At 41.7% G+C, this 16,472-nt stretch overlaps 1 non-coding gene across 1 annotated transcript; it reads left to right on the top strand.

Annotated features, from left to right (window-relative positions):
- The first annotated feature begins 16,153 nt into the window (after window positions 1–16,153).
- Window positions 16,154–16,366, top strand: LOC112130024 (small nucleolar RNA U3). Its single transcript, XR_002912338.3, has one exon. It is a non-coding gene; the product is annotated as a small nucleolar RNA U3 (small nucleolar RNA).
- Window positions 16,367–16,472: the final 106 nt, after the last annotated feature.

Raw genomic sequence — 16,472 nt, 5'->3', positions numbered from 1 at the left:
GACCACCCTGGGCAACATAGCAGGACCCTATCCCTATAAAAAATGTTTAAAAGTTAGCTGAGTGTGGTGGTGGCATGCCTGTAGTTCCAAGTACTCAGGAGGCTGAGATGGGAGGATTGCTTGAGCCCAGGAACTCAAGGCTGCAGTGAGCTATGATTGTGCCACTGCAATCCAGCCTAGGTGACAGAGTGAGACTCTGTCTTTAAACCAAAAAAAGAAAAAGGAAGAAGAAACTGTCAGACTAATCACTGAACACTACCCCTAAAAAGATCAGGCACATGTGAGGAAGAAAAGAACAGCAATCTCAGGGGCCCCTGTTGCACTGGTGTCATTATTCATAGCACTTCCATTCACTCTCAAAATTATCTCAGCTCAGACCACAAATTATGTGATCACTCTACACATGATCCAGCTTCAGACCCTGGTTCAGAGTGAGTGAAGAATTCAAGAATTCTTGCTGTTCCACCAGCAAGTTGCTGTGTCATCAAAAATTGCCCTTTACAGACCCAGCTGCTCTGACTCTAGAGAATCCGTTCTAAGTGTCTCGGCAGAAACCACTACCAAATACAATAAGCAAGACTCTTTGATCGCCCAAGAGTTGCAATTATTTGGAATGAGGAGGGACACCCTCCAGCTTGAGAATGCTAGACCATGGCCTGGCGTGGTAGCTCACTCCTGTAATCCCAGCACTTTGGGAGGCTGAGGCAGGTGGATCACCTGAGGTCAGGAGTTTGAGACCAGCCTGACCAACATGGTAAAACCCCGTCTCTACTAAAAAATACAAAAATTAGCTGGGCATGGTGGCGGGCACCTGTAATTCCAGCTACTCAGGAGGCTGAGGCAGGAGAATCACTTGAACCCAGGAGGTGGAGGTTGCAGTGAGCCAAGATCGCACCACTGCACTCCAGCCTGAGTGTCAGAGCCAGACTCTATCTCAATAAAAAATAAAAAAGAATGCTGGACCTAGAATAGTGGTGCTTAAACGAGGACTGGCCATGAGGAAAGGCAGCCACACAAGAAACAGAAGTACAGGAAGAACAGAGCAGAACACCCATATCAAAGAAGCTTAGGGTCGGCCACAGCTGCGACCAAAGGCAACGGCAGCAGCCAAGCTACCGTGGATGCTGAGGAAGATTACCAAGTGCCCTAACTCTGCCCCCAGAAAGGGAGGGGTCTTGGGAAGTTGGAGTCTTAGCGACCCAGGTACAATATTGGATTAGTACCTGCATCTAGCGTGTAGTAGGTACCTAACAAATTATCTTTGTGAAACACAACTCTGATCACTCTATCCTTGGCCCTGTTAGCAAACCTTACTCATCTGTGTACAAAACATCCCGCTGGCTCCCAGAGGTAGGCTGCAAGTGTGGAAGCCAGGGAGCAAGACAACTGTCTGGAACACCACCCCTTTCTAGTTCCTCACATATGTAAGGAGCTCATGGCTCCAGGGCTGACCTTGATGCCCATCTCTGAGCCCTCTTGCCTGGTGTTTATCATGTGATCTCTGATATCAGCCTTGGATTTCTCCAGCCAATGAACAGGCTGGCTCCTTTGCCTCCCAGCTCCTCCAGTGCCCAGTTGAAGCTCCCTGCTCAAGATAGTTTCTTTCAGAAGCCGCAACTAGGTCAGTGCCACAGATAGGCACTCAGTGACCCTTGGACAAATGAAGGCATGTGCTTGGCAGTAAGACTTGTACCTGATTCCTGAACCTCCTTCCAAGCAGAGGGGGCTGCACCAGCATTAACACGCTTTGCCTGTCTGCACATTCTCACTCCTTGCCAGCAGAGAAAGACTAAAGTATCTAATTGGGAAATTCAGGGAGAATAATTTGGTGATGTTGACTCAGCGCCTCCCTTTTCGCTAACTGGTGAAAGGGTCTACCCAGGGGTGGTGGCCAACTTTTTCCAGAGACACCTGTGCTGGGTGGTTAAGTCAGCCAGATCCTGAGTTTGTAGATTTGCAAGCTCACCTGGCCCCAGAACAAATAAAGCCGTGCTCTTTTCAGACCAGCTTTATCTGTGTGGCCACGCCTCCTCCTTCGCAGGCAAGGAGGGCGGGGAGTCCTCTAACTCCACCCTAAGAAGCAGAGTGGCCAGGAACATGTATACACCTCTGAAGAGTTCTTTTTCTTCGTAACTTCATGGCAACATGACCTACAGTTACTCATTTTTCAGGCCTGGGTTGATCGTTAATCATCTTAATTATGTTCATTCTGAAGCCAACAGGAGAACCAAGACCAAAACTTTATTGTCTCTGCTTTCATTTCTTGATTAAACCTCTGGACTAAGCACACATCTTCCCTGTTTATCTCGCTCAAAGGAGTGTGGAGTGCTTCATCTGGACATCCACGGGAAGAAGGAAGACATGAGGTAGGCGGTGTCCTTGTGTTCGAGTCAATAAGGAAGAAAATGTGAACAAACAGTGCTGTGAAGTAAAGGAAGGAAACTCCCTGGCAGGCATGCAGCCATACCTCTCTCAGGACACTTGCACTTGGGAGTAGACACAGGCTGTTGGTTCAGAGAGGAAGAGTTGATCTTTTTACAGTTATCATGTCCCTGAAATGAATCCATCTTCTCTAAGGATCGCCATTCCTGCCATGGTATTGGAATTCGTAAGCTCTTCCTTAGGTAGATGTTCTCAAACTCTAGTCTCAGAGCCTCTTTACACTCAGCGATTATCGGGAACCCCAAAGAGCTTTTATTTATGTAGATTATAAGTGATGATATTAGAAATTAAAATGGTTCACACCTGTAATTCCAGCACTTTGGGAAGCCGAGGCAGGCGGATCACTTGAGGTCAGGAGTTTGAGATCAGCCTGGCCAACATGGTGAAACCCTGTCTCTACTAAAAATACAAAAATTAGCCAGGCATGGTGGTGGCGACTGTAATCCCAGTTTCTCAGGAGGCTGAGACAGGAGAATTGCTTGAACCTGGAAGGAAGAAGTTGCAGTGAGCTGAGACTGTGCCACTGCACTGCAGCCTGGGAAACAGAGCAAAACTCTGTCAAGAAAGAAAGAAAGATAGAGAGAAAGAGAGAGAGAGAGGGAGGGAGGGAGGAAGGAAGGAAGGAAGGAGGGAAAGGGAGAGAGAGAGAAAGAAATTAAAAGTAAGAAAACTTTAAATATTCATGTAGACATTTATTTTAAAAGAACAATAAACCCATTACATGTTAAGGTACATAACACGTAGATAGCATTTTTATTCCATTTAAAAAACTATATTTTCCAAAGAGAAAAATTTATGAGAAGAGTAACATTATTTTGCATTTTTGCAAGTCTCTTTAACACCTATGTTAAGAAAAGGCAGCTAGGTTCTCATATCCACTTCTGCATTCGCTTTGTTGCAATATGTTGTTTTACTGGTGTATCTAAAGAAAATTCAGCTTCACATGACTATGCAGTTGGAAAAGGGATGGCCTCACACATATCCTGAGAGGGTCCCTAAGTGAACTGTGGCACTAGTGAGCTCCGGAAGTCATAAGGGACCTCCAGAGCACCCCCCTCCACCCCCCAAAGCACACTTGAGAACTGTGGCACTAGCGGACTCCGGAAGTCATAAAGGAGAGTGACTGGGGCTGGGTTCTCTCTCCCACCATCTGTCCTCCGAGCACTGTGCTCTTAAATCTCCAGCCTACTCTGCTCTGCCCTCTTCCTTCTCAATGTAAGTAGTGAGGAAAAGTCACATCTGAAAGCGTCTTCTGCTGGGGAGGCCTCCCCTACCCATGCACTGCTGGACTGCCAAGCAGAGCAAGGGTGAAACCAAACTAGTACTTTGCCTGGAATATTCTGTGCTATGAATATCCGCTGAGAACCCAGGGCAATAGCCGGCAGCTTATTGCATATTCAACCATCTAGACATTGGTTATGGCTTTTTCCCATAAAAAATATCCTAACCTCTTCTCCTCACCTGCTTTTCCTTTCTTAGAATCACCCAACAGTCTTCCCAGCTATACCTGTGGGACATGGGTGGTTTTACAATGTTTAAGAACCCATGGATGAGCCTCATACGCAGAGGGAACAAACGCTCCCCAAAAAGAGTTACAGAAACCATCCTGAGAGATTTTAAGCAGAAGCAAAGGTCAAAGATCCAAGAGGAGAGATGAAGAGAGTGGATGTGTGTGTTCAAAGATCCAAGAGGAGAGATGAAGTGTGTGTGTGTGTGTATGTGTGTGTTTCATATGTTCCATTATCACTTCAAAGGAATTATTTTACAAAGGAAATATTTTGGACCTAGAGTGGACATTAAAATTCCACTTAAGGATGATAACATCCACATTAGGGACCATTCCATCTTATAGATAAGCAATTTACATTGTATATAAGCAACCTTGCTAATCTTATATCAAAAGAAAAAAAACTGTAAACATATATTGAACTTTAGTTATATATGTGCATTATGAAGTATTTAGGGTTAAGTGTATTGATGTCTGCAATTTACTTTGAAATGCATCAAAAATATAGATTCATAGATGGTAGAGAGATGAATAGGTAAATTGGCCAATGGGCCACCAAATCATTTTACTTTTTCATCAGCATCTCTAAGAGTAGAGTTGACATCTATTTCTGTTGGAGGGTATCACTAATTTCCATAACCTGAGAATCCGTGACTTTCCACTTTTACTGAATATTTAGATTAATAAATGATGCTGGTCCAAATATCTCAAGCAAGACAGTGAGCCCATGCCTCCAATTCCAGAAGAATGAATGGCATCTACTGTTCTCTATTTATAGTAAGATTGCTGAGCTATCAGAAATGCATGTGCATCAACTCATAGTGGTTTGCATGTTGATATGAGTGGCCTCAGCCACTACCCATCATCAGGTTCTGAAGTGTATATGCTCACACAGCCCTCCATCCACTCATCCTTGATCTCTCCAGGGAAGCGGAAGAAGCAGCTTGTCTCCTCCTGCACCCATTTATCCCAACCCTGCTAGTGTGCCTCTCATTCATTCTTTTCCCTTTCCTTAGAGCGCTGAAGATTTAGTCTTGTACAGAATTGTACCCTGCCCAGTCTCTGCCCTGCATAGAGCTATAAAACTTTCAGTACATTATAAAGAGGCTAGGCACAGAGGCTTAGGCTAATTCTCAGTCACCTTTCATGCTGCTAAGTGCGAACAAGCACTTTTTATCAGCTCTCCCCTCCCCAGCTTTAGAGAATATTATCAACCCCAAAGAGCCTCAGGGCTCGCTCTCTCTCTCTCTCTCTCTCTCACACACACTCTTGCTCTTCTTTTCTAGCTGCAGGATCAAACCTCTCTTCATTCTGGTTTGTGGGTAAGAGACTTGCATTACACATTCTTGGGTGTAGACATGAGTGTACAAGCATTGCACTTCCTTTTTGTTTTATATCCTATCCTCATGCCTCTGTACCCCAGAGTCCCTGTTCTCTTGGGATATCCTTGGTAGCTGACCCCAAACTCTACAGGAAAGGAGAACAGTGCTCCTGCAGCCCTGCGCCACCCTCACCTGATACCTCATTAGAAGGGCATTCAAAGAAGAACATTAGCTGACAAGGCTCTTTGAAGAATTTTTTCCATTCCCGTGAGAGTATCTTCCCAAAGGGAGATTCAGATCACTGCTTTGGTTTGTTTAGTGCTTTAACTTTAGTTTGCAGCTACCCCTTTGCAGGGAATCAATCAACAAATATTTAATCAGCACCTACTATGTATATATCACTCCCAGCCTCTCCAAGTGAGAAACAAGGGAAACTAAAGCATAATCTTTGCCCTCAAGGAGAACGTGACCTACTTAGGAAGACAAAGCTAACACAGAACAATTAAATGCTACACTGTGTGGATCTAAATAAGGGAGAGAGTTGTAGAAAACTATATCCTAGAGGAGATAGAATTTGTCTTAGGACTTGAAAGATGGCTAGGATTTAAACAGGGAAAGGAGAGAGGTCCCTAAAAGCAAGAGGAGGTTGTTTAAGGAGGGGCGCTAACGAGAATGCACCAGTTTGGAAGAAGATAACACCCTGGGAAGTCTTGGGAAAGAGGTTGATTAGAGACCAGAGTGTGGAAAGTCAGAGACTTCAGTAAATTTGAAAACAATCTTGACGCTTTCTGTACTTCATAATTTTAGAGTTTTCCTCAGTGTTTTTTGGGGGCAGGGGGGACTTTATTGTTGTTGTTGTTTTGAGACAGGATCTTGCTCTGTCATCCACGCTAGAGTTCAGTGGTGTGATCATAGCTCACTGCAGCCTTGACCTCTCTGGCTCAAGCTGTCCTCCCCTGCTCAGCCTCCCAAGTAGCTGAGACTACAGGCATGTGCCGCCATTCCCAGATAATTTAAATTTGTTTTTTTGTTTAGAGACGGGGTCTCACTATATTGTCCAGACTGATCTCAAACTCTTGGATTCAAGCAATCCTCCCACCTCGGCCTCCCAAAGTGCTGGGATTACAGGCATGGGCCACCACGCCCAGCCTTTCCTGAAAAACAGGGCACATTATCATGAAGCTGTGATGGCTGAGATGTCTGGAATAATGTGATGTATTTGTTGCCTGAAATTCAGTCTCTAGCTATGAACATTGCCCTTTTTTCAAACAATTTTTAAAGCATTATTAAAACAGTCAAGCTACAAAGACATTAATTGCAATATTTCTTTAGGGCATTTGTTTTCACCCAGACTCCTCTGAGCCTTAGAATTCCAAAGGGGGAGCCTCAGGGGCAGCCTTGGGAGATAAGACAGAGATAAGTCAAGTGAGGGCCTGGGTGCCTTGAGGCAATGCTGCTTTTATATACTTGCTATTGGTTTTCCATTTAGGATTTTCAAACACATCAATAAATCCCTGGTGAAAGTGTTTTGTCACTAGTCATTCCACGATTTATAGGTCATCAAAAGCACTTATCTACTTATTTGGGTTGAATCCTCCTTTTATTTTATTTTATTTATTTATTCTTTTTGAGGAGGGATCTTGCTTTGTCACCCAGGCTGTAGTGCAGTGGCTTGAACTCCTGGGCTCAAGCAGTCCTCTCACATCAGCCTCCTGAGCAGCTGGGACTATAGGTGCTCACCATCACGCTCAGCTAATGACTCCTCCTTTTAAAGACACACACACACACACACACGCACACAACTGCACCACTGTAATTACAATATGATTGATAGATTCATTCACTCATTCCCTTATTTCTCATAAACTTGTTGAGGGCTATGTACCTAGCACCTACTAGTCAACATCATATGATTGATGGAGTTTGGCCTTGAACACCAGCATAAGAAAATAGATGTGAGGAGGCTGGTTAATGACAATGATGACAACAACAGTGATGATGATGATGATGCCAGTGCTGAGCCCTTACTGTATGCCAAGCACTGTGCACCAAACACACTTATTAATTTAACTTTTGACACATTCTTATGAGTTATTATTAAGCCGAGACTGACTGAGGTTTAACATATTTGCCCACAGTCATGCAGCTAGGAAGAGGTGGAAACTAGCGTCAAAGGTCAGGCTCTCAGCCACAAGGATTAACTGACCTGGCTTTATAATGCAGACATGCTATCACAAACATTCATTTGTTCTTTAAATATTATTTTACACAAGCGGATATTTTCTGAATATTTTCTTCACTTGATCTTAACCAAAAGGCCGAGAAGCGATTTTTCTGAATATTTTCTTTATAAAATCTCTCACACTTACAGGTTAAATAAATATCCCCTAGACCCCTAACCAGGGAAGGACCCTCCCACCATACTTTTCCTTGCTTTGCCAGCTGATCCTTCCCTCCTGCTCAGAATCCACAGTCAGCCAAATGCAAGGCAACAAATTAAAACGAGAAAATGGACACAAGACCTGAAGACCACTTTTAGAGAAAATAGGAGCTACCAAGCTCTAATGCAGTATATTTTTCAAAACATGCAACTGAGGTAGGACACCAGCGGGACTCATTTCCAGGTTCCAAGGGAATAAAGTGAAGAAAACTGCAGGACCCAGCAGATGGTGAGGAAAGCTAGCTGCCCTCATTGACTGTTAGCATAAGACTCTCCCACCAGTGCTGTGACGGTTTACAAATGCCATGGCAACGACCTGAAAGTTACCACCCCTTTCCATGGCAATGACCTGAAAGTTACTGCCCCTTTCCTAGAAAGTTCTAAATAACCCATCCCCTCAAATTGCATTGACCCACCCCCTAATTTGCATGTAATTGAAAGTGGGTAGAAATACAGTTGCCAACAGCCCCTACATTGCAGGTTGTAGGCCTGCTGCCTAGGAGTTAGCCCTGTTCCACAAGGAGCACTACTGTTGAATAAAAGATTGCTGTTTAACACCGCCAGCTTGCCTTTGAATTCTTTCCTGGACAAAGCCAAGAATTCTCCAGGATAAGCCCTTAAATTTGGGGGCTTGCCTGCTCTGCATCACAACCATTAAGGGAAGACACACCCTATTAAATTGTTATTCCAGAACTCAGAAATATAAGAACATTATGTGCTAACAGGATTTGGGTACTTGCTGGTTTCACACTGCAATTTTAAAAAGGGGGAGGGGGTCAATTGCTTTTGGAAAAGGGGGTCTCCCCCAACATTATCCAGTTGCACAGTAAGTTACTATTACTCTTATGGTCACTAGGAACAAACACAGGCATACTTTGCAGAAATCAGCAAAATTAACCAGGCCCTAAGCAACTTCTTATTTGTTGGGTTCAGCAATGGATCATCAAGACAGGCAGGAAGAAAAGTGAAACTAGAGGGTACCACCAAGATGTTTCCTGGCTAGAGTTATTTCAGAACACTATCATTTCCACCAGAGAGCTTTAAAACATTTGCGTTTCTCCTATGAATCAGGCTGTATGGCATCAAAACAGACAAATAGAAAAAGTACATTATTAGCATAAAACAATATTAGCATAAATAGAAAGGGAATCAGGATATTCGGAGGGGTGGGAGAAAACAGCTTGTATAATATGTGGCCTACTCATTTCAGTTGACTTCACTGTAGCTGATAAACTGTGAAATTTCCATAATAATATAGAGTACAGAAAGCAAACAACAATTTTATTTGATAGGGAAATTGCATCCTGATACTGGATATAAAATTCTACAGTATGTTCAATGATATTTTCAAACCATTGAAAATACAGACATATGCTTTCATTTTACAATGCAGTTGTAATGTAAATAATAAATCCACCACAATTTGGCTGGTCCAGAGACTGCTGGCATCATTAACTCAGAAACTCAGAGATACAAACGCTCTACTTATCTTGCCAGGCCCTCAGCCAGAAGTCTCCTATAACTCTGCGGATGTTTATACATGCCCTCTGCTTCGTCTACATTTCTGTCTTGCTTAAGGGTCTTCTGGGGTTCCCTATTGCTATTTGTATCACATTTTAACCAGCCATTGCTCTTTGATGCCCTTCTTTCTCCCTGCCTGTATCCTCTTTTTATTTCCTCCTATTTATCCGCACATTTTTTCAACAACAAATCAAGACTGTTTTCCCTCAGCTTCCCAATACTGTTCATGATAGTAGATTGATTGAAAAATGGCCACGCCACTCCCTTTTTTGTATCTATGTCCTTTGAAATGTGACTGCAGCTCCTCTCATCAAAAAGACTGGTCTTACTGTTTTTTGGAAACTATAGTAGCATGCGGTGGAAGGAACAGAAGATGAGATCAAAACCAATCCTTAGAATACCTTCCTTGCATGTGTCCTGTTTCGTTCTTTCTTTTCTTTTTCTTTCTTTCTTTTCTTTCTTTCTTTTTCTTTCTTCTTTCTTTCTTTTTTTCTTCTTTCTTTCTTTCTTTCATTCTTCTTTCTTTCTTTTTTTGAGACAGGTTCTTGCTGTATTGCCCAGGATGGAGTGCAGTGACGTGATCTTGGCTTACTGCAAACTCTGCCTCCCAGGCTCAAGCCTCCTGCCTCAGCCTCCTGACTAGCTGGGACTACAGGCCCGTGACACCATGACCAGTTAATTTTTGTAATTTTTGTAGAGACAAGATTTCGCCATGTTGCCCAGACTGGTTTCAAACTCCTGGGCTCAAGCAATCTGCCTGCCTCAGCTGTCCAGTGTGCTGGGATTACAGGTGTAAGCCACCACATGCAGCCCCACTTTCTCTTAAAATTCTGCTACTACTATGGGAATAAGTGCATGTTAGCCTTCTAGAGGATGAGGGACCATGTGGAGGAAAGTCCAGGTATTTCAACCAACAGCTTTCAACTCCCAGAAGACCCACATAGTCCCCCCAGGGTTGCAAAAGACACATGAAAAAGATGAGATCAAAACTGCCCAGCTGAGCTCAGCCCAAATTGTCAACCTCCAGAATCACATGCTATTGTTTTAAGCCACTAAGCTTTAGGGTAGTGTATTACACAGCAAGAGAAAACTGATACATCTATGTTGTCTTGTTTTTCTCTTCCTTCCCTGCATTCATCACACCTGACAAAACACTTATTTCTTCTAGGAATTTCAACATATCTTGGAAAATGACATTCACCAACCAAACAAATCAGAACTATCAATAACTCCCATATATGAATGTGTGGGTAGATGGGTAGTCACCAAGCTAAAGGATATGAATGTTATTCCCAATTCTACCAACACCACTCCCATGATCATTTTTAGTTTTCATTTTCTGCCTCCATATCTTTTAACATGGGAATGAACATTTGAATTTACCTACTGTTGAGAAATTACTAATAATTACTTCAAATTTTTTCATAGATTGCCTAACATCCACTAATTTTTCTAATTTTAAAGCTGAAAAATACTTGCTTTCCTTCAAAGTCACCTAGCAATGTGAAATACCTCTGTTAAACAAATAGAATTGAATCCAGTGATTCCTATGTAGTTTATTAATTTCAGCCCTGACTAATTATTTTCCACCCTATAGCATCTGAACCATAGCTATTGTGAAGCAAAGGCTTTCAGTGTCTATACCTTTATGAACAACATTTATCCAAACTACAATATACATAGCACCTTGCTTCTCATTTCTCTCCTAAAACACCTCAAAATCTTATCTTTGAAACTATAATTTAATTGATTTTTAACCAAAAATTAAATTTGTGTATAAAACTCATACTTTCATCAAGAACATAACTGGAAGGAGGCATCAAACTTCCTGATTTCAAAATATGTAACAAGCCAGGTGTGGTGGCTCACGCCTGTAATCCCAGCACACTGGGAGACCAAGGCAGGAGGATTGCTTGAGACCGGGAGTTTGAGACCATCCTGGCCAATATAGTGATACCCTGTCTCTATAAAACTCAAAATAAAATAAAAATATGTTATTAAGCTACAGCAATCAAAACAGTATGGTACTGGCTTAAAAACAGACATATAGACTAACAGATGGTCAAATAATCTTTGACAAGGGTGCCAAGAATATACAATGGGGAAAGGACAGTCTCTTCAATAAATGGTACTGGAAAAACTGTATATCTCCATGCAAATTGGACAATTGGACCTTTATCTTAAACCATACCAAAAACTCAACTCAAAATGGATTGAAGATTTAAACATAAGACCTGAAACTGTAAAACTCCTAGAAGACTACATAGGAAAATAACTTCCTGACATTGGCCTTGGCAGTGATTTTTTTAAATATAAAACCAAAATTCAGGCAACAAAAGCAAAAGTAGGCAGATGAGATTACATCAAAATAAAAAGATTCTGCACAGCAAAGAGAACAATCAACAAAATGCAAAGGCAGGATAAGGAATGGGAGAAAGTATTTGCAAATGATATGTCTGATCAAGGGTTGACACATCCAATATATATAAATAATTTCTACAACTCAATAGCAAAAAGCAATAACTCGATTAAAAAATGGGCAAAGGACCTGAACAGTTTTCAAAGAAGACATACACATGGCCAACAGGTATACGAAAAGGTGCTCAACATCACTAATCACCAAGGAAATGGAAATCAAAACCACAGTGAGATATCACCTCACATCTGTTAGTATGACTATCATAAAACAAACAAACAAATAATTAAACAAATAAACAAATCAAAACCACAATGAGATATCACCTCACATCTGTTAGTATGACTATTATAAAACAAACAAATAAATAAACAAACAAACAAATTAAAGATAACAAGTTGTTATTGAGCATGTGGAGGAAAGGGAACCATTGTACATTGTTGGTAAGAATGTAAATTCGTAAGTCACTATGGAAAACAGCATAAAGTTTCCTCAAAAAATTAAAAATGATGGCCAGGTGCGGTGGCTCACACCTGTAACCCCAGCACTTTGGGAGGCCAAAGTGGGTGGATCACCTGAGATCATGAGCTCGAGACCAGCCTGGCCAACATAGTGAAACCCTGTCTCTACCAAAAATACAAAAATTAGCCAGGCATGGTGGTGCATGCCTGGATTCCCAGCTACTCGGGAGGCTGAGGCAGGAGAATCACTTGAACCCGGGAGGCAGAGGTTGCAGTGAGCCGAGATCATGCCACTGCACTCCATCCTGGGTGACAGAGCGAAACTCCATCTCAAAAATAATACATAAATAAATAAATAAATAAATAAATAAATAAATAAATCAACCATATGACCCACCAATCCCACTTCTAGGTAGATATCAAAAAAAAAAAATGGAAATCAGGATCTCAAAGAGATACCTTCATTCCCATGTTCGTTGCAGCATTATTCACAATAGCCAAGATATGGAAATAAGCTATATATCCATCATCACATGAATGAATAAAGAAAATGTGGTACATACCTACACTGGAATACTATTCAGACTTAAAGAAAAAAAAGAAAACCTTGCCAATTGCAACAACGTGGATAAACCTGGAGGACATTATACTAAATGAAATAAACCAGACACAGAAGGACAAATACTACATGATATCACTTACTTGAGGAATGTAAAATAATCAAATTCATAAAAGCAGACAGTAGAATAGTGGTTGCCAGGCACCAGGGGGAGAAAAAAATGCAGTTATTAGTCAAAGGGTACAAAATTTTATAAAAGAAATATTTGTTAAGGAAAGAAAAAATAAATTTGTACCTTTATCATTGACAAATCCCATTGGCCTAGCACAGCACCCAGCAGATAAGAAGAATTGGGTCACTTTGATTTGCACTGAATCTAACTTGGACATTGCTGCAATTGCTTATATAATATATATTGAAAGAATATATCAACATCATATGGACTTTACATACATTAGCTGTACTCATTTTCAGTTTCATGGATAGTCAAAGAAAGATTGAGAAAATAATTTCTTGTAAAACATATTCTTGGAACTGCCTTAATTAGGATTAAGCTTGATGCTAAAAAAACTCAAAATAACAGTGACTTAAAATAAGACAGAGGTTTATTTCTTTCTCAAGTAAGAATTCAAATGTTGGCAAACCAGAGCTGTAAGATGGCTTGTTCCCTGAAGTTCCTACGGATCTAGAATCTTTTTAGCTCATGGCTCTGCCATTTCTGAAGTAGAAATCTGGCCTCATGATACAAGATGATAGTTAGAATTCCAGCCATCATACCCACAATTTAGGCAGCACGATGAAGGAAAGGACAAAGAAAAAAGGACAAAGGGTACATCTTTTCCATCTTTTAAGGAAATTACCTGGAGAAGCTGCTTAAATCCCATTGGCCAGAGATTAGTCAGATGGCCATGCTGAGTCACAAAAGAGTCTGATGAAGTCTTTTTAAAAAATCGATTATATGCCCAGCTATAATCAGGATTTTAAGACGGAAAGAACAACTATCACAGTACGTAACCAGCAATCCCTGCAGAAATGTGCTCTACGTTGGGAGATTGTCTTTACATTATCTCAGAGCATAAAATTGCCCATGACTTGCCAGTTTTCCATTTTGTCCTTGGTTTGCGAAACAGCCACCTAACAGACAAGGTCTATCTATAGTTTGCTATGGCATTGAGTAGGGAGAAAGAGATCTTTTTCCAGTTAGGACTCTTGTATTAGTCTGTTCTCACGCTGCTATGAAGAAATACCCAAGACTGGGTAATTTATAAAGAAAAGAGGTTTAATTGACTCACAGTTCCACAGGGCTGGGGAGGCCTCAGGAAATTTACAATCATGGTGGAAAGCACCTCTTCACACAGCGGCAGGAGAGAGAAGGAGTGCAAGCAGGGGAAATGCCAGATGCTTATAAAACCATAAGATCTCATGAGAACTCACTATCACAAGAACAGAATGGGAGAAACTGCCCTCATGGTTCAATTACCTCCCACCAGGTCCCTCCCATGACATGTGGGGATTATGGGAACTAGAATTCAAGGTGAGACTTGGGTGGGGACACAGCCAAAGCAAATCAACTCTCTTCTGTTGAAAATGAAAAAAAAAAAACAAAAAAAAAAAAAAAACACTCCACCAAAACTAGCTCAAAGCAGAAGAAAGTTTATTGGCTCACATAGGTAAAAAGTCCAGGATGGGACTTTCTTCAATAACAGTTTCATTCAGGCTCCAAAAATGTCGTCAAGACCCATTTTCTGTCCACCTCTCAGTGGGCTCTGTGTTCATCCACTCATTGGCCTTATTCTTGACTTACCTGTGGTGGCAAGGTGGCAACAGTAGCACCAGCTCAGCTACTTCCAGGTTCAAGTCCCTTGGGAAAGAACAACAGTCTCCTTGTGCCTCATTCTGACTGGGTCACGTGGAGGATGAATGAACCAAATCCTCTAACAAAAGAGAATGTTAAGAGTGGATGTGATGCTTTTTAAACTATGTGGCCTGAGAGTGGGAGAGAGTGGTTCCCCAGATGGAATTTGAGGTGTCATTTTATCTTAAAAATAGTGAATGGATACTGGGAAGACAAATGGTAAATCTCTCCAATAGAGACATATTTCACACAATGTGGGATTCGACTGGTGTTCTCCATTACTCAAGATGTAACCACTTCCCAAAATATTCCCAGGACCATGGGGCTAAAAATAAAACCAATTTCATAGGCTTGATGTGATAATCGAATGACAAAACATACTTGCAAATACATAGTGTAACATCTCCAAGCAGGAAGAAAACTTGTTAAGACACCATTCTGGGAGGGTTACTATTACCCTCTGCCAGATTAGGTCCCTAGAAAATTTTCATCTTCAGTATTGTTTCCAGCATTCAGTGGTGCCCAATTGGGGAGCTGGAGAATCCCTAAGCCAGGTCTTTCCTGCCTTTCCCTGTACACTATTCTCATTTCACCATCCAAAGTATGCTTGATGTGTGTCTTTTTTGTATCCTACTCTGTGACATACCTTTTATGAAAACTTTTAATAATACTAAAGAATCATGGCCGGGTGCAGTGGCTCATGCCTGTAATCCCAGCACTTTGGGAGGCCGAGGTGGATCATTTGAGGCCAGGAGTTCAAAACAAGCCTGGCCAACATGGTGAAACCCCATCTCTACTAAAAATACAAAAGACTAGCCAGGCGTGGTGGCGGGCACCTGTAATCCCAGCTACTTAGGAGCATGAAGCAGGAGAATCACTTGAACTCAGGAGGCAGAGGTTGCAGTGAGCCAAAATCGCGCCACTGCACTCCAGCCTGGGTGACAGAGCAAGACTTTGTCTGAAACGAAACAAAACCCCCAAAAAACCACTACAGAGTCATTAGTCTGTCTGTTGTCAGTATCCCAAAGTTCCCATTCCACGTATAAAGTCTTCATCACATTAATTTCTAGGTAAATTTACCATCTCCCAACACGTAGTCTCTGTAAAAATACCAGCTATAGAAGTTATCTGAAAGCAGCTGACTTCTATGATTTCTGCCTATACTTTCTTTCTCTGTCTCCTCCTTCAGGGAATGCTGGAAGAGGAGACAGGCCCCACAATTGGGCAGGAAGTAAACAGTTTTCAGGCTGAGGCCAATCTAAGCAGGAACATTCCAATATTTCTTCAGCAAAGTTGTCCCAGCACTTCACTGGTTAACCTTTTATGTCCACCATTTGTGGATTTCACAGCTACTTGTCAATGGTGAATATTGATCATCATCATTATCTACTGAGCTGCTACCATATCCCAACTACTCCTTGCATGTTGTTCATTATTTTCTCAACACTCAGCATATTTGCAATGTGTTATTTCATATCACAGACAAGGAAACTGAATGCAGAGATGTTTTATTTCTTGCCAAACATCACGTGAGGATGAACAATGAAACCGATTTGAAACCAGGATTGTCTGATTCCAACATCTCTGTTTTTTTTTCACTCTGATATGCTGCAATTAAAAAGCTATTTCTAAGACTGTACTTTCCGAGATCGTTTCTATAGTTGGTTGTGAGACAAGTTTCTCTGAACTTGCAGAGCACGGGAAACCAGGAGGGGGAGGCGCAGGGTGCTCTCCACACGTATGAAACCAGCTGTGGGTGTTGCTTTCCTGCAACTGCCATTTGCCACTGATGATCTTCTCTTCCTCTGGAAGAGTAAGAGGGGAAGGACACAGTTTCAGTGCTTCCCATTTATAATTAATTAATTAATTAAGGGCAGGTGCAGGGGCTCACACTTGTAACCCCAGCACTTTAGGAGATTGAGCAAGGAGGATCCCCTGAGCCTGGGAGT

The sequence above is a fragment of the Pongo abelii genome, chromosome 17, assembly GCF_028885655.2.
Source record: "Pongo abelii isolate AG06213 chromosome 17, NHGRI_mPonAbe1-v2.0_pri, whole genome shotgun sequence".
NCBI classification, from domain to species: domain Eukaryota; kingdom Metazoa; phylum Chordata; class Mammalia; order Primates; family Hominidae; genus Pongo; species Pongo abelii.
This window is presented reverse-complemented; position numbering and strand designations above follow the sequence as displayed.